This window comes from Cicer arietinum, chromosome 4, assembly GCF_000331145.2.
Source record: "Cicer arietinum cultivar CDC Frontier isolate Library 1 chromosome 4, Cicar.CDCFrontier_v2.0, whole genome shotgun sequence".
Classification (NCBI taxonomy): Eukaryota; Viridiplantae; Streptophyta; class Magnoliopsida; order Fabales; family Fabaceae; genus Cicer; species Cicer arietinum.
Window position 1 is genome coordinate 63802000 of NC_021163.2, and position 8380 is coordinate 63810379.

Sequence of the window (8380 nt, forward strand, 5' to 3'; positions counted from 1 at the left end):
CCGAAGACTAGTTAGTTGAAGGCCTAGCTAAGCCCACTTTAGAAGCATGCTTCATCTCTGCATTAGAAGTAGTTAGTGACAAAGGATTGTTTCTGATTACTATAAAAAAAAGAACAAAATTATTTCTTACTCAACACCTAAATATATTTACAAATAGTCATACATTTAATGAGCAACTTTAAATACTCATTCTTCGTCATTCATTCATTTAAGAAAATAATCAAAATTAACCATTTTTGCTAAATTCAAATTGTTGCGTGATTAAATTATTGAGAGAAAAACATCCAATGCGAAAAAGTTATCAAATGTAAAGTATCCTTTGTATGAAATAATTACCGCAAATGTGAACAAATGATGTTGAATTGATTGCACCTTGTAAGAAATAAAAAAGATAATCTTTTCAATACTAAATTTGGTGATTGCTCCAGAATGGTAGATATTTAGGTGAAGAGGTGTCTTCAACGTGAATGTGTTAGATTAGATTAAATTTTCAAGAAATGTATTTCAAAAAATTTGATTTGTGAGTATTTATGGATGAAGGGATTATTATACAAATTTTATAATTAATTATCGACAGATTATGTAAAAGTTCATATATTGCGTCAAGAAAAAAACTTTTTTTATGTTCAATGAGAACTAAATATATTCTACATACGAAAACGACTAGAAGAATCAGTATAAATAGTGTAATTTGTCGTTTTCGTTATCCTTTTACTTTCTACATGTTATATATATATTAGTTTTGATCTTGGTGTTTTGAATCTATTTATGATTTTGATTATTATTGTTAAAATATGTTTTTGAAGGGATTATATAATCATGAATTGCATTTGAATTAAATTTTTCATTTAGTTAAGTTTTTCTATCAATTAGTAGTATTAAATTTTATTTGATATTAATTTTATACATAAGTTGAGTGATTAAATCAATAGATAGATTAATAGATGAATCAATCAATTAACATCTTTTTGTTTGAAGTATCTAATGTTAAATCGGTCAATTGCAATAGTTTTATGTTTTTTATGCAAATATCGGTCAATCATCATATTTAAAAAAAAATTCATTGTTGCAAATATCTTTAAAAAATATTTAAAATGTATTCAACCCCTTCTAAAGTCTTTGAGGTCATCCAGTCAAAATATATATATATATATATATATTAAGATAGAAAAGGAAAAAAGATAAATTAGTTTAATATTTGTTTAACAAATTTTAAGTGAGAGATTGAATCATAAGACACATGATAAAACTATGAAATCCAACTAGCGAGGATATAGCTTTCTGTAATAGAAGCCTCATTAATCGATTCTTGGGTTGAAATATGACCCCACGATTTCATATCTTGAAAGTTCCCACTAATTCATATGAAATCCATGTTCTGAAGGCATTGGGAGAGTAACATAATGACTATTAAGCATCACTATAATAGAAGCCATTGTTGGCCTACTATTCTCTTGGACACAAAGTAATCCAATATGGGATACATCTCAATATTTCATTTCTTTAATTATTATTTAATGTGGAATCTTTGATATTTGTTGCTGACCCTTCCTTCCAATTTCTCCATGCCTGCACGAATTTGCCCAAATAAATATACTATACTAAGTTAAATATATTCCTTTTCTAAACTAATAAGTTAAATTAATTAACACAAAGTATTATAGTTCCATATTTTTAATTACATTGAAATATATGGTGAGATGAAAACTATGACTTACAAAGCTAGATAGATACTCTTTGATTTCTCCATCACGTATGCCACTATTTTTTATCCCACTTACAATTTTAAGAATTAATATATTAAAATTATAGACATCTGACTTTATTGAAAATTGTCTATGCATTACAAAACAGTTTAGATAGATAAACTAAATTAAGTAGAATCTTTTCATAAATGTATGTTCAATTTTATGCTAATTTGAATTTGATAAGCCTAATAATATATAATATTGTTGAGACAAAATCTCTCAAATGATTTTAATGATAACAAAATTACTTAAGAGATTATGATTGTGGTTAATGACTAACATGTGCTCTTAAGTGTATTCATATAAGATAATAGGTTATTAATCATTAAGGCAAAAAGAAGAAAAAATTGATTTTGACCTGAGGATGAAAAACCCTCGTGATGATGGAAATTGCTGCAAACGCGAGGATGGAAATTGCTGCAATTTGAAATATCTCAAGATCTGGACAATCTGATTTCTCACCAGAATAATTGTGTTTATTCAAATGTATAACAATGTCAAACATGAATAAACAAAGCATTCAAAAGTAAGAGTCAAAAGGTCAAAAGAAAAAGGTGAATATGGCTAGATCTAGTATGTAAAGGAAAGGCTAGCAAAAGTGAAAGCAACCTATCAAGCATGTGCAAAGGTCAAAATCTGAATATTTAATGGGCTTGCACGTTTTAATTCATAAGGAAGTCAAGTTAGCAAAAGGCAACTTGAAACAAGCCAAAAATGGAAGATCACATGTTGCTGCCAGATCTGATCCTCGGACTGAGTATGACAGTCCTATGTCATAAAGTGGCTTTTTCTCTCTTGTCCACATCACCTCAAAAGATAAAGCCAACCTAGACCTTAAAGACTACGAAAAATGCAGCTCAGAAACAGCCTTGCACTTTGATTAAAGAGAAAAAGCAAGGACATGTCAAGATCAAAGCTATGCTGCAAGAGGATGGGTTCTGCCTAAGCCTAACAAGCTGAGTGGTAGTTCTGTAATTTTGATGAAAACCTTGGATCCTTTGAAAATGAGCTCCAACGGTTATCAAAGGCTTGGATCTCTATAAAATGCATACAAGCTCTACATTGGAAGACACACAACACACTTGCATAAAAAGATCAAGCATCTTAAAGCTTTCAAGAAGCAAATCACATCCTCCCTTATTACTTTCTTTGATCCTACACTATATCTTTGTATATCTTTTGAGAAAGTATTAAGTATCAATCACTCTCATTCTACTTTGTAATTTCCTAGTGAGTGAAGCTTGGAAATATTTGGAAATTGATTGTAAGCTTGGTGAAGCTTGATAATACACAGTTTGTAATCATCCTCGGGTTGAGGATTGATCTGTTTTGAAAGTTAGTGAAATCTCACAAGGGTGTGAGGACTGGACGTAGCCATCTTTGGGTGAACCAGTATAAAATTGTGTGTGTGTCCCTCATATTCTGCTCCTACTTTTTTACTCAGCTTAGATCTAACGATTTAAAAATCCCATCCTCGAGCTAGCCATCCTCAGCGAGAGGATAGTTTTAAAAACACTTAAAATATTTTTTAACAGCAAAATCCCTATTCAACCCCCCTTCTAGTGATATTTAGCTACAACAATTGGCATCAGAGCAAGGTTCTCTAAAAAATACACCTAACAGTGTAAGAGAAAAAGATCCAAAAAGAAATATGTCAAAAGCTAAGTACATCCCTGAAGGAGGATCATCCAGCCGACCTCCCTACTTTGATGGTACAGATTACTATCATTGGAAAGGTAAGATGAGGCTATTTCTCATATCACAAGACAACAACATGTGGTCTGTGGTGGAAAATGGAGATCATGTCATCAGGACCAACAACGCAGATGCAACCTCCGATGAGAAACCTCAAGCACAATGGATGGCTGATGAAAATGCAAAGGTACTCCTAAACTTTAAAGCTCATTTATTTCTAACGTGTGCTTTGTGCAGGGAAGAGTATGACAGAGTTGAAGAATGCAAAAACGCTAAAGAGCTATGGGATACTCTAAGAATTCATCATGAAGGATCAAGTCATGTAAAAGAAGCAAGGATAGATATGGGAGTAAGGGATTTCGAACTATTCGAAATGAAGGAGGATGAAACTATTGATGAAATGTTCTCAAGGTTAACCATCATATTGAATAACTTGAGATCTCTTGGAAAAGTATACTCCGTTCAAGAAAGGATAAGAAAGATCCTAAGAAGTTTACCAAAAGAATGGAGGCCAATGGTAACTGCCATTACAGAAGCAAGAGATTTGACCAACATGAAATTAGAAGATTTGGTTGGAACTCTAAGAGCTCATGAACCATTGTTATTGGCTGATAAACCAAACAAAAAGGGAAGAATGATTGCTCTAAAAACCAGCCAAACAGAAAGCTCCAAGAAGAATGAAGATGTCATAACAAAGGAAAGCGCAGAGTATCCTCTGTCTGAGGATGAGGATGACCTCGTTCTGATTTCCAGAAAAATCCAGAGGATGCTAAACAGAAGAGGACAGAATAGAGGACCTCCTCAAAAAGAAAAAATTGACAAAAGTCAAATAACTTGTTATGGATGCAACAAGATGGGACACTATAAAACTGAGTGTTCTCTCAACAAAAGGAACTCCAGAAAATTCCCATACAAAAATAAATCCATGATGATCACTTGGGATGATAGTGATGAGTCATCCTCGGAGTAAGAAAAGGAAGAAGAGGCCAATCTATGTCTCATGGCAAAATCAGAAAATGACAAGGTAAGTATTTCTGATCTATGTCCAAATTGTGAAAAATTAGAAGTTGAATTTGATAGCCTTTTAAATGACTCATACACTTTATCTCAAAAATGCATGTTTCAAAAAACCCAACTTGTTGAGATAAAGAAACAAAATGAAGAGCTACAGAAAAAGAATGATGAATATGTTAAAATCATTCAAGAGTTGCAGCAATCTCACTTTCAAAATTCTGAGAAACAAAAAATTCTTGAAACGCATCCTCCTGACGAGGATACAGAAAAGGAAATTTTGAAAACTGAGGATATGGAACTAAAAAATGATATTTCCAACTTTGTCAAATCTACAGAAACATTTCAAAAGATAACAATGAAAAGGCAGCATGCTCATTATGTGGTAAACATGGGCACCAAAGCTCTCAAAAACAAAAATTATATGAAAACTTTTTCTTGCCTAAAAAACGAGAGGATAGGCCTAAATGCACCTTTTGCAAAAAACTTGGGCATACTTCCAAAATCTGTCATGCTAAGAAGAAAGCTAACAATGAAAAGGCAGCATGCTCATTCTGTGGTAAACATGGGCACCATGATTCTATTTGCCATCATAAAAGGAATATCCTCAAAAGAGGAAAAACTAACCAACAAGGACCAAAAGCTATATGGGTACCTAAGTCTCTTTTAAACTCTAAAACAGGTTCGTCCTCTAATCAACAAAAGAAAGCCTTGGTACTTGGACAGTGGTTGCTCAAGGCATATGACGGGAGATAAGCACTGCTTCATGTCTTTGGAGATAAAGGATGGAGGATCAGTCACATTTGGTAATAATGATAAAGCTCAAATAAAAGGAACAGGTATTATTGGTAAGAATAATTCTGCAAAAATTGAAAATGTTCAATATGTGGATGGCTTGAAACATAACTTGCTAAGTATTAGTCAATTGTGCGATAGTGGTTTTGAAGTTATTTTTAAGCCAACTCTATGTGAGGTTAAACACTCATCCTCGGGTAGAGTTTTCTTTTCCGGTTTTAGAAAAAAGAATTTATATGAACTTTATCTTGATGATTTACCTACTGAATCTTGTTTTGTTTCCATTGAAAAAGATAAATGGATTTGGCACAAACGAGCCGGTCACACAAGCTTAAACACTATTTCTAAATTAGCAAATTTAGAATTAGTAAAAGGTCTTCCAAAAATTAATTTTGAAAAAGACAAAGTTTGTGAAGCTTGTGTGAAAGGAAAACAAGTTAAAAGTAGTTTTCACTCTAAAAACTTTGTTTCAACAAATCATCCTCTTGAACTCATTCACATTGATCTCTTTGGTCCTATCAAAACTCCAAGTCTTAGTGGAAAAAGATATGGCTTTGTACTTGTTGATGACTTTTCCCGTTTTACTTGGGTTCTATTTTTAAAACACAAAGATGAAGCCTTTGAGGCATTCCACCATTTTTGCAAAAAGATTCAAAATGAAAAAGGTTCAAAAATTGTCTCGGTGAGAAGTGACCATGGAGGTGAATTTGAAAATGAATCTTTTAAAAATCTTTGTGAAGAAAATGGTATTTCTCACAACTTTTCTTGTCCAAGAACTCCCCAACAAAATGGGGTTGTTGAAAGGAAAAATAGAACTTTACAAGAAATGGCTAGAACTATTTTAAATGAAGCCAACATTGAAAAATATTTTTGGGCCGAAGCCATTAATACCGCTTGTTATATTTCAAATCGTACATCCATTAGAAAAATTTTGAACAAAACTCCATATGAATTATGGAAAGGGAGAAAACCAAATATTTCCTATTTTCACATATTTGGGTGTTATTGCTACATTCTAAATAATAAAGAAAATTTGGGAAAGTTTGATCCAAAATCCGATAAAGGAATTTTTCTAGGATACTCCACAACGTCAAAAGGTTATAGAATATATAATCTTAGGACTCAAACTGTGGAGGAATCCATGCATGTTATTTTTGATGAGTTTGATGACTTGTGTTTAGAGAAAAAGGATAAGGATGAAGAAGATGAAAATACATCCTCACAAGTACCCGGTCCTCACGCAGAGGATGAGTCTGATCCAACCTCTCAACAACTTCCAAGAGGATGGAAAACAGTCACGCATCATCCTCTAGATCTAGTCATTGGGAATACTGAAGATGGTGTGAGAACCAGAAACTCTCTAAGGGAAAATACTTCCAACATGGCCATGATATCACAAGTTGAACCCAAGACAATTGATCAAGCTATTGGTGACAAATCATGGGTTGAAGCTATGATGGAAGAACTCTCACAATTTGAAAGAAACAAGGTATGGAATCTTGTACCCCATCCTCTGGACAAATCGGTGATTGGAACTAAATGGATATTTAGAAACAAACTAAATGAGGATGGAGAAGTCATTAGAAATAAAGCAAGACTAGTGGCACAAGGGTACAACCAACAAGAAGGAATAGATTATGATGAAACGTTTGCACCCGTAGCAAGACTTGAAGCAATAAGAATCCTCTTAGCTTATGCTACTCATAAAGGTATAAAACTATTCCAAATGGATGTGAAAAGTGCCTTTTTGAATGGGTTCTTAAATGAAGAAGTGTATGTTCATCAACCTCCTGGGTTTGAGGATGAAAAACGACCAAACCATGTGTTCAAACTCTCTAAAGCTCTTTACGGTTTAAAGCAAGCTCCTAGAGCTTGGTATGAGAGGTTAAGTTCTTTTCTAAAAGAAAATGGATTCATTAGAGGACAGATTGATACTACTCTTTTCAAGAAAACACTTGAAAAAGATTTATTGATTGTTCAAATATATGTCGATGACATTATATTTGGATCCACAAATGAAAAAATGTGTGAAGAATTCTCAAATCTCATGCAAAGCGAGTTTGAGATGAGTATGATGGGGGAATTAAAATTCTTCCTTGGTTTACAAATCAAACAACGAGAGGATGGTATTTTTATCTCACAAGAAAAATACACCAAGGATTTGCTCAAAAAATACAACATGAGTTCTGCCAAGAGTATGGGAACTCCAATGCACCCATCCTCCTCACTCCACAAAGATGATGAAGGAACTCCTATTTCTGAAAAGGAATACAGAGGGATGATAGGATCCTTGCTGTATTTAACTGCAAGTAGACCGGACATAGTCTTTGCAGTCGGTCTTTGTGCAAGGTTTCAATCCTCTCCTAAAGAATCTCATCTCACAGCTGTAAAAAGGATTTTTAGATACCTTGTTGGTACTATAAATCTGGGAATTTGGTACAAGAAATGTTCCAATCTTGACCTTATAGCTTATTGTGATGCCGACTACGCGGGAGACAAAGTTGAAAGAAAAAGCACAAGTGGTGCTTGCCAATTTCTTGGTAAATCCCTAATAAGTTGGTCATGCAAAAAACAAAGTACCATTGCTCTTTCAACCACTGAAGCAGAGTATGTATCAGCCGCTCAATGTTGCTCACAACTGCTCTGGATAAAAAATCAGCTTGAGGATTACTCGCTAAGGTACGCAAAAATTCCCATCCTCTGTGATAATACAAGTGCAATAAATCTTTCTAAAAATCCCATTCAACATTCTAGATCTAAGCACATTGAAATTAAACATCATTTTATAAGAGATCATGTGCAAAAAGGGGATTTAGAACTGATTTTTATTGACACTGAAAATCAATTAGCAGATATCTTTACCAAACCTCTCCAAGAGGATAGGTTCAAAAAGATCTTGGATGAACTTTCAATTATTAATTTGTCTAAAATTAATTGATTTATCTTGGTCATGTTATTATATTTTTTATTATATAATTTTTATTTTTATACATTTTTAGTTAGGCTTGAGAGGATAGGAAACCCACCAGAGGACGGAATGTCCTTATTGGTGTAATTTCACGTGACCAGACAACCTAGGAAGAAAGCACGCGCATCTCTCTCTCATTGGGCAGTACGCGTGGCGCATGCCT

At 33.4% G+C, this 8380-nt stretch overlaps 1 pseudogene; it reads right to left on the reverse strand.

Annotated features, from left to right (window-relative positions):
- Positions 1–1355: 1355 nt before the first annotated feature.
- Positions 1356–8380, reverse strand: part of LOC140920132 (cysteine-rich receptor-like protein kinase 25) — a 14353-nt pseudogene continuing 7328 nt past the window's right edge.